Genomic DNA, 16,097 nt, shown 5'->3' on the forward strand with positions numbered 1-16,097 from the left:
GAACTGGGATTTCCTTACAGCACAACTGGTGGATGGAGAATTAGTTTCCTCATCAGTGAAGATGATCCCAGTGGGTGACTCTGCTTTCTGCACCAGATCAGGATGTTTCCAAGCAAATATTGAGCCAAAACTCATCATTGTGCTGACAAAGAAAATTCTCCTAAGTACAGCAGCTACTTCCCCACGGTCTTCAAAAACCTGATAGCCTGTGGCATCTATTTGCCACTGTTTAATCACCTCTGGTTAATGAGTGAGACTTGTTTGCAGCATTTTCAGGGTCAAGCTAACTCATTTCAGAACAATACAACTGCACTGACAAGGAAACATCAAAAAAAAAAAAGACAGTAAAAACACAGAGGGTTTATGCACATCCTTTCCTGATGTGTTTAGTTGCATTTGAAACTACTTCAATTGCAGATCTATACAGTTATATGAGCTGGTCACTGCTGGGCTCCCTGGGAATCCTGCAAGCTGGAGGGACAAGTCAAAGTGTCACAGCCAAGAATTTCTAGACAGCAATAGCAGAAGCCATGTGAGTGGAATGATTTAATCCCTTGTGGCTGAAAACTCATTGGATATAGGAAGGGAGAAGATGCATACAGCTGTATGGAAAGGGAGATGAGCATGGAAAGGCTCCAAAACCAGTGCATTTGGTAAGCTAATGTTATTCCAATGAAATTTGGAAAAGTCTGCAAAATTATTCTGTCTTCTCCAATAAACATTCAGTAGAATATAAGGAATAAAATTAAACCCTTTGTACAAAAGATGATTTAAATACCTTCTATTACTAAAATTTTGTGCAACTAAGAACTTGTACAAAAGATTGAAAAGAGTATTCACAAAAGCAGTGAACATTACTTATGCAGTAAAAATACAGTGGAGATTTGCATACCAATGTCCTCTATCACACCTAAATTGAAACATAAACCCATGGTAATGTATTCTCCCTGTTATCTCTCCTAAAGCCCCAACCAGAGTACACTGCAGTAGTCTGTGGAGAGAGAAAGGAATGTCTCTTCAAATACAACAAAAACAGCTTTGCTGAAGGACAGGAGAGCTCATGGCTGTTTCCTGTGCATCATGGACCTAAAGGATGCTGATATTTAACAAAGCTTAAGGACCAATAAAGAACAAAAATGATTCTTTAAAGAACACCTACAGGGCCTTTTAAGAAACCGAAAATAAAATTCCATGAGATTTTCGGAGATGTACAGCACATCAGCTTGGCTGTGCACTAAAGGGAATCCCTCTGGCCACAAGCCAGAACCTCATCCCTGGGGCCCAGCACCCGAGCACCGCTCAGGTCCTGTTTCTGCTGGACTCACAGCACGGACCCTGCAGGAGCTGAACACTGCAGCAGCAGGTTCACTCGTGCCACAGCAGGACATGCAGATTCCCTGGCCTGGAAACACGCTGCCAGGCTGAGGTCCCTGCAGGAGCACAGCTACGCTGGCAGCAGCGCTGGCGTTGGCACTGCCAGGACCTCCTAAAGCCCAACTAACTCAGCCAGCTGGGAATGCATTCTGGACAGGTGAAGCTTTAATCCTCTCCTTGAAGCTCTGCAGCCGAGTCAAATTACAACAGTTTGCAGACTATCAAAGCCTCGCATCTGAGATGGATTATTAGAGGGATGAAACCAGCCGTTTTAACAATTAATTTTTGTGAGGCATTCTTTACTTCTGAATATTTGAGCAGTGCTATTTTTTCACCAGAAATGCTTTTGTAGCCAAAAAAGTGCTTGAGTGCATTACAGCATCTTTGTTCCTACGCAGTACTGAACTTCTTTGAAATATTCAAAGTTTACCAGATTGATTTTGCTTCTGGCAAGTCTCCCTGCATGTAGTTTTGCTGAGTGTGTAGACCTACACTCTCAAAGTGCTACTTATCACCTACATGATCTATTTATGGAGGAATGGACAAATATCCATTAATATAGAGTTTAAGTCTAGGAGACAGAGCATAGTCAATATGGAGAAAAAAAATCAGAGTAAAGAGCAAGAAGCTTTCTTTGATGTAGAATCCCAACTTCCACTGCCTTTGCTTTGCAATACAGCAGGAACAAGAAGGGTAAACGACAGAAGGGACAGGGATGCAAAATGCTAATATCCATTCACTTTGTTTTGTTTGTGACTTGTTTATTCGTGGATTTCACATTAAGTTTACCTCTGGAAAATCATATAGGAATTTATCACCATGCTCGTTCAAAATGCCATGTAAATATTAACTACCCTTAATTGCTGTGTGGATGGTGTTAATGAACATTTTCCTTCATGCAAAGAAGTTTCTATATGCAGCCAAAGTGAACAAATCCTTCTAAATCCTTCACATTTTCGTGTCATATCATCAAAACTGTTAATTTGGGCTGTTCCAGAAGATGATGGAGGAGCAAGACTCAGACAATAGCAAGGAGAGCTGATTTGATTTTTTGAGACAACAGACTTGACCTCCCAGCCTTGTGCATAAACATCTCATCAAAATTCAGTGCTTAATAGTAACTGGGTTCTTGGCACAGTGATGAGATTGGAAATCATGACCTAAAGCATTACATGGGGATTGCTTCTCTCATCCTGAACTATTCTGGTGCCTAGACTTTGGGATTTTTTTCCATGTTGAAGCAAGAGAAAAACATTAATGACCAGAAGCAAACAGAAACATTGTCCTTGCCAGCTGAGAGAACAGGTCTCCATACCACATTTTCTACTAATGCTGTAAGACTCAGCTGTCTCTAAAGATGTGTTTTTTGCTTTCCAATTCCACTATGCCCAGTGACAGTGGATGGCAGATGTCACATAACTGACACTGCTGGATCCTGACACTGCAAAGCAAGGGGACATATTAAACCTTCTGCAGAAGGTGTGCACAGTTTCCCTGCTGGTTTTCTGGGAGAGATTCCCAAGGCTGAGCCCTCCCCACTCCCGAGGCTCAGTGCACAGCCAGACCTCCTGCAGCACAGGTTCCACTGGTCAGGCTTGTGTCAGCAACCTTGGTGCAAGGAAAGCACAGAGAGTGAGACCACAGCACCGAGTGCATTAACTTCCAGAATGCAGAAAATATCACAAAATAAACCTAACATCCTAATCATTCTTTTTAGTAAGATCTTTACACGATAAATTATTGCTCTGGTTCTTTTCCTTAATAAAAATAGTGACATGAAGAGACATCAGTATTCATATTTATGATACCTTAAACAGACCCTAAAGGTTTCCTGTCTTCAATTTAACTCAGCCTCTAATAACCTATTAGCATGAAAATGACAGTTGAGCCAATATAAGCTTAAATGCCTTTTCAAGATAAAATTTCCTTCACATTGCAGAGATACTCTTCACATCAAACCAAGCTATGAAAAAAGCTACCCCTTGAAGTGCTCCAGAACTTATCAAAATATTTGAATACTTTTCAAAACACATCTTGGCACTTTTCTCTGAATGTAATTAATACCTTTCTCTTTCAATTATACACATGGATGCACATATTGAAGTATTAAAAAAAAAAAAAGGCTTTGGATGGGTTGTCCTTTTCAGAACTTGATGAACTTTACAGAACACTCTTTGATCTGTTCCTCTGTCCTATCTTGTCACCTCAGCCTTGTGTTTCTGTTGGCGGGACTTTTCCCTCTAGGCTCAGTGACAGCAGGAATGAATTGCAGGATGAGCACCTCTTCCATCCTGTACTGGTCCGGGTGGCTCCTAGTCACACCATGCCTTGGGTCCAATTTCCAGCACAAATCCCACAATTTCCTTGGGTCACATTTCCAGCTGGGTACTGCAGGTCCTCCCATCACAGCTTCATCTGCTCATCTCAGCTCACCTGATGCTGCTGCTCTCCATGAGTGTTGGAAGCTGCCTGTAAAGCTTTTTACTGTGCTTGCATGTCTCCTTTATTAATTCTAACAATCTTGATTCAGTTGGATCTCAAAAAGAAGTCATTCACAGCCCTATTGCAAGGTTCACAGCAGCAATAATTTGTGTATCTCCTGAAAGCTTTCTAAATAAACACAGCCCTCAAATGCTGATGGATATGAATGCTCCTCATTCCTGGTAGATCTTGGTATTACTTCAGCAGCTGAACGAAAGATTTATAAAGCAAAATAGGCAACAGGTGACAACACGAGAGAAAATGGCATCAAGTTGTACCAGGAGAAGTTTAGACTATGTATTAGGAAAAATTTCTTCATGGAAAAGATTTTCAAGTATTGAAACAGATTGCACAGGGAAGTGGGAGAGTCACCATCTCCAGAAGTGTTCAGAAACACGTGGATATGGCACCTGGGGACATAGTTGAGTGGAGACCACGGTGGTGGTGCTGGGTTGATGGTGGGACTTGATGATCTTAAAGGTCTTTTCCAACCTTCCAAGCTGATTCTATGAAAGTGATACAAACTTTTTCCACAACAATTAATTAGCACCATTGTGATTTACCATCCCTTTATTCCCCTGAACAGATGCAGCAGATAAATTTCTTAAGGAGTCGTTTAAGCTACACAGAGCAGAGCCTGGCTTTGTTGCAGGGATTTTGGCAACTGAAGTCCCAGACTAGTAAACTGAAGCTGCTCACAGGCTGCCTGAGCTGCAGCTCTGTGCCAGCACCATGAGGAGCACTTCAGCCAGACATCTTACCCTTTCATCCACTTTTCCCTTTCAAGGACATTAACTTTTATGCTAAACCAACATGTAGGTTAAGCCCCCAACTCGTCACCAATCTCAGGTACCCCTAGGACAGCCCAAACAGGATTTTCTTCTCACCAGAGGAATCTACACCCTGGGCATGTTACTCATCACCCCCACAGCATTTCCTACAATGCACACCCGAACATCCTCTGCACATGTTGCAGGTTGCTTTATCAATATCTTGATTCTGTGCTTGACTCTATTAATGCCCTAGAAAATGTCTATATGCCAGCTTCTTTACTTACTTGGAGAGCTGTTACCATCTCTCAGGGAGAAGGAAGAGACTGTATGCATCAGCAAAGAGAATAAATGATACACTTTCAAGCCTGACACAATTCCTTCCAGCTGTTTGAATGCACTACAAAATTAATTACAATTTCTTCTGTGATTTTCTATTTTGAGTTTATAGTTAGATCCTCTGGGCCTACAAGGAATGATGCTATGTAGTTACCTAGTGAGAATGTTGGAATTCATGTCCTGAAGTTGCTTCATTAGTTTACTTCATGCTTTCCAAATGATCAAAGCAGATCTAAATTTTTCATTAAGAGGAAAATTGCACCTTTTGCATGGTAGAACAACTGGGTTAATTGCCAACATTAATATTATATTTGTTTCTCAAGAAGCCACCAAGAATTTTTATAATAACTTAATAAATATTAATCAAGGCATAGTCAAATCAGAGAGCAAGGAAAGCTGGGTCCTTCCTTCAAGTATTTATATATATTACCAGCAGTTTGGACCTGCTATTTCTGTTTTACATTTTGGGATGATCAATCACCTACCTCCAATAGCTCATTTTTGCACAGAATGGGAAACCTTAGAGCAGTGCAAATATGGAAGTTTTTATTGGTAAGAGGCTGTTACCCAATTTTCCACGTTCAGCTTTATGTTTTAGGGAAACGAAACTACATCTTCCCTTACAGCTATAAACATGTAGCATATCTTGAAGCCTTTAATAAAGCCTGAATATCTTCCTAGAATTTTCCTTAGTAGTTCAGTAGCCTGTGGGACACCACATTAATGCCCAGATTAAAAAAGACACTACGGGAAGCATGAGGCAAAGTTTCACAGACTGGATTTAAGCAACATTCATTAAGAACATGACTCTAAACAAACCTTCCACTACAAACATGTACTGAATTTGAAACCTGGCCTTGGTGAAGTGATATCCATGGCTGCTTTCTGGCAAGTCAAATGGAAGATGTGGATAGGGAAGAGAAGGATGCTTTGGCTCCACAAAACCCACAGTTTCAAACTCAGATGGCTGGTACCAGTCGAAATCGCTGAGGGCTCTTAACCTGTGGAGTTTTAATCTGAACATGAATCAGCTCCAGCAATGGGAAGGGAGCATCAATGTGCTGATATCACCCATTTCTTTGTGAACCGAGAACATCAAAATAATGCAGCAACTCCACTCCTACAGACACCTTCCTTCTCCCTTGGGCAGAAGCGACACATTACATCTAAAAAAGGGAACTTTAATGAACAGAAGTGAACTTCTAATGAAGGCAGTATTGATAAAATGTCAAGAGCTACGTTGGGAGCAAAAGCTCTGCTCCCAACTCATTTAAATACATAAGGAGAGAGAAACAAGTAGTAATGCTTCTCAGCTTCCCCAGGAATGACACATCTTCCTCAGCCCAGGTCCAGGAAAATGGCAGGAAGGAAGTGCAGAAACAGGAATTAATTGCTGGGCACAAGATCTATCTGTGCTGCAGAGCGTGCGAGGCTGCGCAGGACAGTGCAGTGAGCCTGCAAACACATCGATGCCGTCCTGGCAGCATCCTGCACACTCTGTGTCTGAAACAAGAGAAAGAATAGAAAGGATGAGTCTGGTTCCCCCAGAAGAAGTAGAAATAATGGGAAAAGGATGATAAAACCATGGGACTGCAGTAGTGTCGCACTGCTTTATTCAAAGCTCCATTTACACCATTGTAGATGAGGATGAGCATCAAGGGATTTTCATGCACTTCTATCATAAAGTACACTTCAAGAGACAGGGCTTTCAGTGGTCTCTGGTTTCATCTGTCTGTGCAGTGCACTTGGTGTTCCAACCTCAACTCCTTTCAACCTTGTTTTATGGAGAAAGTCCTCCAAAAGCACAAAGTCAGTACTTGCCAGCTTGGTATGCTGACGGTTCTGACACCTCTCCCATGAAAACAAACTCACAGTATCTATTTTGTATGCAATAAGGAATTTTGACATGTCTGATGAACACAGGTCTGCAGATGGCATATGGGCTTCCTATTAATTGGGAACTGCTCTGGTTGGAAAAAGAGCAAAGAAACTTAAGCTTCGTTCCCAGTGTGAAAGGCAGAGGTGTTTAAGAGTCACACTCATCAGGGTGCCCTATGTAGCATCTCTGTGGTGATTCTGCAAAGCCACGGGACAACAACAGCTTGTCCAGTGGGAAACTGGAGTCTGAGCATGACTGACTAGATCAACCTCAAAAAAAATAAAAAAAAAGACACAAAAAAGGAGGCGGGATTTACATAGAGGCAATAGAGTAGTTTTGCATGGTGGATAAAAGTAGCAAACTCTACTGCAGTAAGGCAGAAGGCCTGGGGCTTTCATCAGCTGTTCCAGGTTAACACCTCTAGCAGGACCTGCACCATAAGACAAGGTTTCCTTTCTTGGAATAGGATCCTCATTTCTGGATCCAGCAATTTCAAAATAAAACAGAAGAACAGAGCAGAACCATATTAGCAAATACTGGATCAATTAAAATGTATTTTGATGTTTTTACAGAAAATATCAAAAAGAGAAAAGAAGCAATCATCAGAAAAAAGACTTACTGCCATCACAACCATAACCATTTGACATCTGTGACAACAGACTCATTAATCCTTCCAATGCAAGCCGTATTTTCATTTTATGGAGCTGTGGGTATTAGCCAGGTTTCCTTATGGAAAACATTCTTGCAATGTTTTAACTGAAAATAAGAAGGACAAGAGTCCTAACAGAGGCTGGGCAGGGTACTATGGCACTTGGACATCCTTGAATCAGTTTGAAGGCATTCACAGAGATATTGAAACATTTATTAAAAGGACAGAGTTATAAATGCATTTTGGAGTCTTAACTATGTGGTCTGCCAACATATTAATTTTCTGTTTTCATTGCAATGTGATGTTTACAACGCTCCTTCATTCAGTTTAATTAAATGTCTTCCATCATATTTAGTCCAATCACACTTTATTTAGAGATCAGTAAATAAATAGTGAGATTTTTTTATTGATGATGATGTTTGGTTTTACTGTAATCTCATTACAGGATGTATTTTACAGCCTTCTGTCTCACAAATGATTGAACATAACTGCTGCAATATTACAGACCAAGTAAAATTAACATCCCCTTTTACTTCTGAGCTTTTTTATTAAACATCATGTTTTAAAGTTATATCCAAGCCACTGTACAATCACAAAACTTCACCTGACTTTAATCACCTGTTTTGTGCTAACAGGAAAAAAAAAAAAAAACCTTAGAAATTACCTTTATCAAGAGGAGTACAACTTGGTGTGCAATGTCACAAGGGGCACTACCTCACCTGATGTATTTTAAAGCCTACTTTCCTGCCACACACAGGGACTGCAGTGACTGACAAATGTACTCATTTCATGTTGCTATTGGTTTCCAAAGTCATTATTTAAATTTTCAGCAACATCCCCAGTCCTTCCTTGAGACATGTGGATGCACAGAGGAGTTTAAAGTCATTGATTTCAAATTCTTTTGATGGAATTGCTTTAAAAGTAAAGCAAGAGGCATAACAGGAGCTCCTCTGTTTTAAATCATTGAATTGCTTCACATTTTGTACATGCTCCTAAGTTTCTGACTTTGACAAGATTTGAAATAGTTTTTCTAGAGAAATGAATGACTCCATGTGGAGCCACAGAGATGTGCTCAGTGGAATCAGGTTTGATAATTACACTGCCTCATTGAAAAGTAAGAAATGCATCTTAAACACTCCTATCTCCAAGGAAAAGTGGAGATTTGGTACTTGGTATTGATGTTACAGTTAAATCACAGAATCATTTATGTTGGAAAAGACCTCCAAGATCATTAAGTCCAAACTTTGAGCTCTTACAAAAGAAACCCCTGGCTTCCACATGGCTGAACAAAGTTAGGGATGCTATAGCAGACTGCACAATAGTATCAATCAGTAGGGGTTAAACATTTGAGGAAAGAGGATCTATTAGCCAGTTCAGCTGCAGGTGTCAATTGATTCTATTAATTAAGTTTACCTTTGTAAAAGAATTAAGTTTTCAAAGTCTGCAAAAAGACTCCATTTTACTCGCATCTTCTCTGTGAAAAGGTCATTAAGATTTAAGACACCAAGACCTGAGACTGGCTGAGACCTTGCAGTAAAGCCTTAAGGTGTCTTTCAAATGTGGGCAAGAAATTATGAGAGGTCATATGCTCAAATTCTTTTATATGCTAGTATTGCTCATATTATTTACAAGTTTGTCTTTTCTCTGCCACTCTTTCTGCTTGTACTGTACTGTTTCTATGCAAGAAAAACAGGGAGAAACTTCCCATTGAACTTTTATTCTTTGAGACTCTCTGGAGTATCCTTATTCCCAAGCAACCTTGCTTTGCCTGCTCCCTCATCAGTATCTCCCCTCTTAACTCTGGAAACAGGAAAGCAACATCTCAAGAAAGACTTGTAATACTCTTAAAACATCCTGTGAAAGGATGTGATTTAAGAGCCTTATGCACTGATCGAATTTAAACATGCTTGGCTGGCCAGAAGTAGATTATTTTTGGAAAAAATTATAAGCCTACCATGGTCCTTTCCCTGGTAGGAATTTGAGCATTTTCCATTACAAAACATTTCCACCACTTTTACACTTGCCTGGTCCCACACTTCCAAAAAGCTGCTACCTCTTCAACACACCAACTTGATATCCCAGCCAAGTGTAGAAATTGCACCATCTCCAAGTACCCACTTTCCCTTCCCATTCTCACACTATTTACCTCTTTGTCTCCTCTTCTGAATCTCCTTTCCAGTAAAGTTTCTCAAAATGAGGAGCAACAACCAGGCAGCTAAATTGATTAAATGAATGAAGTCTGCATTCATTTTAAATTTAAAAGCCTTGGTTTTGCCTTTACTGGGCTTTATTCTAACAGAAAAGTCTAAGATCAGTTTTGGTCACAATAACAAATAGCCTTATAGCTTGAAAATCCATACTGGGATAAGCAGTCCTTATCAGATAAAAGCACATTCTCATAGTGACTTTTGCCTGTCTGTACTACTTATCTTAAAATCCAACTGAGAAAGCACTTTCTTCGTATGCAAAATTTTCAATCACCAGGACCAGAGACCTCTGCAAACGTGCGGTCAGAGCTGCTGGCTGGAGAGTGGGACCTGTTGTCAGGGGTTTAGAAGGGAATTCACAACCCCTCAGTGAAAGTGTCAGTGCATAGTTGCTATTGCATTTCATACTGAAAATATCATTCATATAAATCACTTTATCAGGTGATTTTTCTGAGTCAGTATGGTTATTCCCAAACTGATTGCACAAGAAAGTACTTTGCCACATCAGTAAACTCCTGCACATATTGTCAGATCATTTTTCAAACTCATCATGGGAAAAGCTTCTCCTTATTTTCCCTGCTATCTGAAGGGAACCATCCCAGCACATCACTGGGGAAGGCTGTGCAAAACCCCCCAAGAAGAATGCAGAGTGAACTAGAGATGCACATAATTATACAAACATTTGCAGGAATATGCACAGCAAACAGCAGCAGCTAATCCCACAAAATCCTCCGAGAGAGCAGGAAGATTTTTCACTCTCTAAAACCTGATAATGAAAAAACAATTCCCAGATGCTCCACCAGATGAAATCATCTTGTTTCAAAGTTTATAATCATATATGTTAAATGCATTGGTCCACTTTCAAGATTAGTGATAATGATTTTACATTTTTAATAGAGCCCTTCATCCATGGGGATTTGATGTGAGCTTACACTGGCTCTCCAGGACTGCTGCAGTTACCTCTGCCTTGAGATGTAGCAGCTGTTTAATATCACTACATATGCTGTAAACAACACACTGTTGTACAGAATAAGTAAAGGATACTGCACTGGTTTTGCACAGACTGGTTTTTGGTAGCAGGGGTCCACAGAGGTGGCTTCTGTGAGAAACTGCTGGAAGCTTCCACCATGTCCAGCAGAGCCAATCCCTGATGGCTCTGAAGATGGACATGCTGCTGGCCAAGGCTGGGCCAGTGAGAGAGGCTGGTAACTCCTGTGTGATAACATATTTGAGGAGAAAATCAAATTAAGTGAGACATACGCAGTTTTTCTTCTAGTCAGAGAAGAGGAGGAGGTGAGAACATGTGAGGGAACAACATGGAGACACCAGGGTCAGTGGAGAGGGAAGGGCAGGAGGTGCTCCAGGGGCCAGAGCTGAGATTCCTCTGCAGGTGTGGTGAGTCCATGGTGAAGCAGCTGCCCCCTTGCAGCCCCTGGGGATGATCCACGGGGGATGCAGAGATCCACACACAGTGTTTTTAAGGACTTATTTTACTTCTCATTATCCTCCTCTGATTCTGATAGCAATAAATTCACTTTGTACCTTTGAGCTGAGCCTGCTTTGCCCTTAAGAGTGTTTTCTCCCAGTCCTTATCTCAACTCATAAACCCTTTGTTAATTTTTTTTTTCTCTCCTCTACCCAGCTGTGGCAGGGGAGGGTGAGTGAGTGGCTTTCATGGGTGCCTGGAGTTTGGCCAGTGTCAAACCACAACAATTCTCTTTTTGATGAAGAATTGCAGAGTCATGAGGACTTTGAGATAAGGATATTAACTGGGAGAAACAATGGGCAAAGCAAGCACTGAACCATATTAAGTAGAATTACATTAGGAAATTTGTACCATAATTGCAGCGAAGGGTCCAAGGGTGTATTTTTGTGTAATTTGTCTTTTTTTGTTCTGTGCTGGGATTATGGTTGGATCTGGTGAGGGGAACTTCTTTCTTCTGTTTAGTTTTGTTGTTCTAAGTGAAGATTGTGTGTTTAATGTGGTTTTGCTGATAATTCCTAAGTATGTTATTGGTGCCAAAACATGATAGATACAAATCAGAGTAAGGAGGCTACAGAAAAGCCTCCCTCAGTCCTTCCCTTTTCCACAGAAGAGTTCAAGAACAGAAAAAAGGATGACATGCATCTCTAGAAGAGAAGAAAACCACGAGGACCCACAGCATTTTATATCTGTTGGGAAGCACATGTGGCATTAGAGGCCAAGACCTGAAACTGCAGCTTTCCAGACTCAGTGTAGGAACCATGGAGTGGAGCAGAGCCCCGGCCTCCACTGGCTGGGCAGCAGCACCCCCTCCTTGCCTCCTTGGCTTGGTCACAGGAGAGAGCTGAACTGGCACACGTTCAAGCGGGCTGTAAGCAAACCCAATGCTGTGGCTGACCACCTGAAAAGATCCCCAGACCTTTGGACCATGTTGGCTTCCTTCATTTCCAAAGAGAATGACTGTGATCAGAGAAACTACTGTACAGCAAAAGAATTGGCATTAAAGTCTTCAAGACAATTTCCTCACCTCTGGACATAGCCTTGCAGGGTCACAGCAGGACAGGTCACCAAATACAGGTAGTCACTATGGGATGAATGGGAAAGCAGGATTACCCCTCAAGAACACTCTCCAAACCGACCTTGAACTCTAATTTACAAACAAGACCTTTGTTTTCTGCTCTCAAGTGTAGCCCTTGAGCTTCATCACAGGTAACTGGAGATGGTAGAAGTCATTTAACCTCTTCATCTTTAAATCATGAAGAGTCAGCAGAAAGTGGCGACACAGAGAAAAGCCAGGAAGTCATTGGAGCTACAGCATGAAATAAAGTGAAAGAGGAAGCCCTTATGATAGACTTTAATAGGTTTTGAATTAAGCTCTTGAAATTGGAGAGCAGAACTGAAAAGATACACAGATGAGCAGACTGAATGTCACCACTACAGGTGATATTACCAATTCCCAACAAAAAGCTGTAGTAAAGGGCATGTTTGAACACTCTGATGGAGGTACAAAAGTGGGAGATGTATTGCAGTTATTCAGTTCTGCATTCTTTATTCTCTTTTATAAAGATAAGCTCAAATTGTTGAAAGACTTTGACTTTCCTTACACACCTACAAGTCTTCATACACTTTCCAAAGAAATACTCCCAGAAAAATAAGTGCAGCTTGTTGTTAACATTCTGGGCTGAAGGCTTAGCATGGCACACAGCCACTCTCCTCATCACACAGTTTGAGGCCAAACTAATCAATAACAGGTTCTTAATGCCAACGAATTCAAACCAGCAGCTTGTTTTTAAAATGAAGTTACTGAAACAGAACTAAATATTGCCTAAATCAAATTAGCTGCAGTAGCAATAAATAATTAAAGTAATAAACTAGTTCATAAATAGAGAACATAATTTCATTAATTTTACCACCATGTATAGCAACATCAATACTGCAGTGAGATGGAGTGCAGGGAGCTAAGGCAGTTTTGCATCCACACACAGGCAGCACAATAGCAAAATGATTGTATATACATAAAAATCAAATCCAAGCAGTAATAGAGTACTTTGCAAGAATAAGTAGCTGTTGAGAGGCAGATAACTGGCTCAAGCAGGGAGACACTGTGTATGTGAAATACATTTTGCAAGGCTGAGGGAGAGATAAGAAGGATGAGTTATTTGTGGTAAAATCTTCACTAGCTCTAGATAAAGCACTGTGCTCATGATCTGTTCCTGCTGATGCCACCATGTGCCCTTTACTGTGCTCCCCATGACCACGGACAAATCGGTAAAGGCTTCAGTCTGCTTTCACCTCCTACAGGTAAGCAACCAGGAGCAAAATCCAGGACAGTCAGTACTGCAAATGGGATGAGCTAGTGGGTTGCTGCCATGCCTTCCTGGTTCAAGCAGTACTGCCTTTACACTAAATGCATGCATAGGCTCCCTGGCTCCTGCACTCCCAGGATTTGGGGTCCCTTGGTTTAACTAAATGGAGGACCACAAATGGCCATGAAATAAAGACCCTTTTTTTTTCCTGTCTGAATCTCCTTTTGGAAAGAAAAAAGCAAGGGTGCATACCCATATTCTTTCATAACTCTGGATCACATGTACACACATCTGCTTTTCCTTTACTAAAGCAAAACCTTTAGGGTTGAGCGAGATCTGTTCAAATAATGAAATACAAAACTAAAGAGATTTTGCAAATGTCAGCTGCAGAGTATTGCTCCAGTACTACAGTATTAACAAAGCCTCGCTCTACTCAAAGAAAGTAGTTACAAAATACCAGGATGACACTTAGTTATCTCATGCTGTTGAAATGTTTATTTGTTTTTAAGGGAGGTAAGTGCAGCCCTTGCAATCTCATCTCTCAATGGAAAGCACTGCCTTCCCCAGAGACACCTCTTAGGAGCTGTTTTGCAGAGCTGTGTATTACAGAGTCATTGGAGGATGGTCATACCACAGAAATAACTATCCAAAATAATTCAGCACAGCTAAACAGAGCAGTCATACCCACTCTGACAGCAGAGTTCTCCTCTAAAGATAACTCACCTCCAGCACCCTTAGTGCTACTTGTTAAAGGTAGGGAGGATTTCTGGAAGGGGCACAGCAATGTCTCACAGCCAGAGGGGTGCTGCTCTGGGACATGGTGGCTGGGATGTGAAATTTGGACACTTTTTCTTTCCTTTTAAGCTTGCCCTTGCTTCAAGAGAAGCTCTGAACACAAACACCATGAAGGTTCTCTTTCAAACCGTGCTCAAGCAGCAACACAACCCAGGCATTTCATTGTTATTCACTGCACACAGCCGCATCCCTCTGTATGTTCTGTATGATCTCTCCAGCCGTCAACAAAATGGGAGAGCAAGCAGCTAAAGGCCAAATTTGCAAACACAGCCAAGCACACAACTCCCACTGCTGCCACCAGAGACACAGTGAGCAGCATGGGCTGAGGGCAGTGAAGGCACCTCAGCAAGCAGACCTGCCCACAGCAATGCTGCAGGATCATGGGAAGGAGGCCATGACTTCCAGGGAAATTTGGGGCAGAAGGACAGTTTTCCATGCAGAAGTGAGGCCAGCAATACCCTGTGGACCAGAGCACATAGCAAGATTTCAGCATTGAAAGGATGCCAGTATCTGTCATGGCACGCCATGCTAAAACACCCTATGTTTCCCTTTAGAGCAAATCTAAGGATGTCAAGCTTTATTCTTTTGAGTTCTTCAACAGGAAACCCACTGGCTCCAAATAGGCACACAGGAAAAGCACTGGAAAGCACCAGAAGCCCCAGCAGCTGCCTGGCAAACCATTTTTGCAGAAAGCAAATCCATCTCCCAGCATCCTGTAAGCCACTGCCTCACCTCCATGAATAACTAATTCAATCAGGTTTTAGGCTAGTAAAGCAGACTAGACCTGGGGCTTTTGTCTTCCCAAGTACTTGCTTCCCTTTTGTTCCACTCACTCTTCCCTCTCGCCCTTTCTAATTGTTACAGGATAGAAATTGAGATCTCCCTCACCTTCCTGCACCTCCCTCCTAGTTTTCCCCCCGGCAGCAAGCAGAGTCCCTGGCAGCCTTTTCATTTTGCTGCTGTTTTCAAGGGGGATCCCATCAACTTTCCTTTAGCCATTAAGTTTCCTTCCAGAGAAAAGCTTTGAAGCTCGCTCTTAAGAGACTTGAAAAATTCATTCCCTGCCCACCTGCACGTGATGCAGCATTGCAGAGCAAGTGCAGTGGGAACCAGAGACATTTCAATGAGGTTCCCAAAGATGTCATGTCCCCAAATAATTTGATATTTAACATCTGACAGTATCAGGCACACTATCACCTGCAACGCAGGTGAACTGTGTTGCAGAAAGGAGCCCTGCTGGATAAGGGGCCAGAGAAGCACAGCAGGTGATGCCCTCACCAAGCACAGAGTCCCCCATCCTCGGCTTCTGATGGGCAAATCGTGGTCCTGTCACATGCCTTTCCTTCTACACATCCATCAGTGGGGGACAACAGTCTGAGTGACAGCCTACCCACCCCTCCGGTCTCAGTAACTGCAGTAAGAGAGAGATGTCCTGCAGACTTTGCAAGGGATGCTGCTGATTGATAGGGTTTGAATATACCCCACCCATCAATACCAGGCAAGTTCTGACCCAACTATCACAGTGGCCCCAACCCATCAGTAATTTTAGCAGCTTTCTGTACCTGGCTCTGTTACTGATTCACAAAGTGTCATCAACTGAACCTGGGCAGAAAGCAAAGTACATTGCTGGCACACATGCACACAGCTTTATTTTAAAGAGACCAAAATACTTCAACCACCCCACGCAACATTTCTAAGTTTACCCAGTGTTATCCCCATTTCACACATGAGAAAGGTTACTTGCTATGATTAAGATAAGACAGTGACTTTTTAGGGTAAAACCCAACATCCAATAAAATTCAATATAAAATGCT

General features: G+C 41.7%; 1 protein-coding gene across 3 annotated transcripts in view; it reads right to left on the bottom strand.

Annotated features, from left to right (window-relative positions):
• The window catches only part of FSTL4 (follistatin like 4), a 213,532-nt gene that overhangs the window by 166,508 nt on the left and 30,927 nt on the right, over positions 1-16,097 (bottom strand). The window lies entirely within an intron of this gene.

The sequence above is a fragment of the Anomalospiza imberbis genome, chromosome 15, assembly GCF_031753505.1.
Source record: "Anomalospiza imberbis isolate Cuckoo-Finch-1a 21T00152 chromosome 15, ASM3175350v1, whole genome shotgun sequence".
Lineage (NCBI taxonomy): Eukaryota > Metazoa > Chordata > Aves > Passeriformes > Viduidae > Anomalospiza > Anomalospiza imberbis.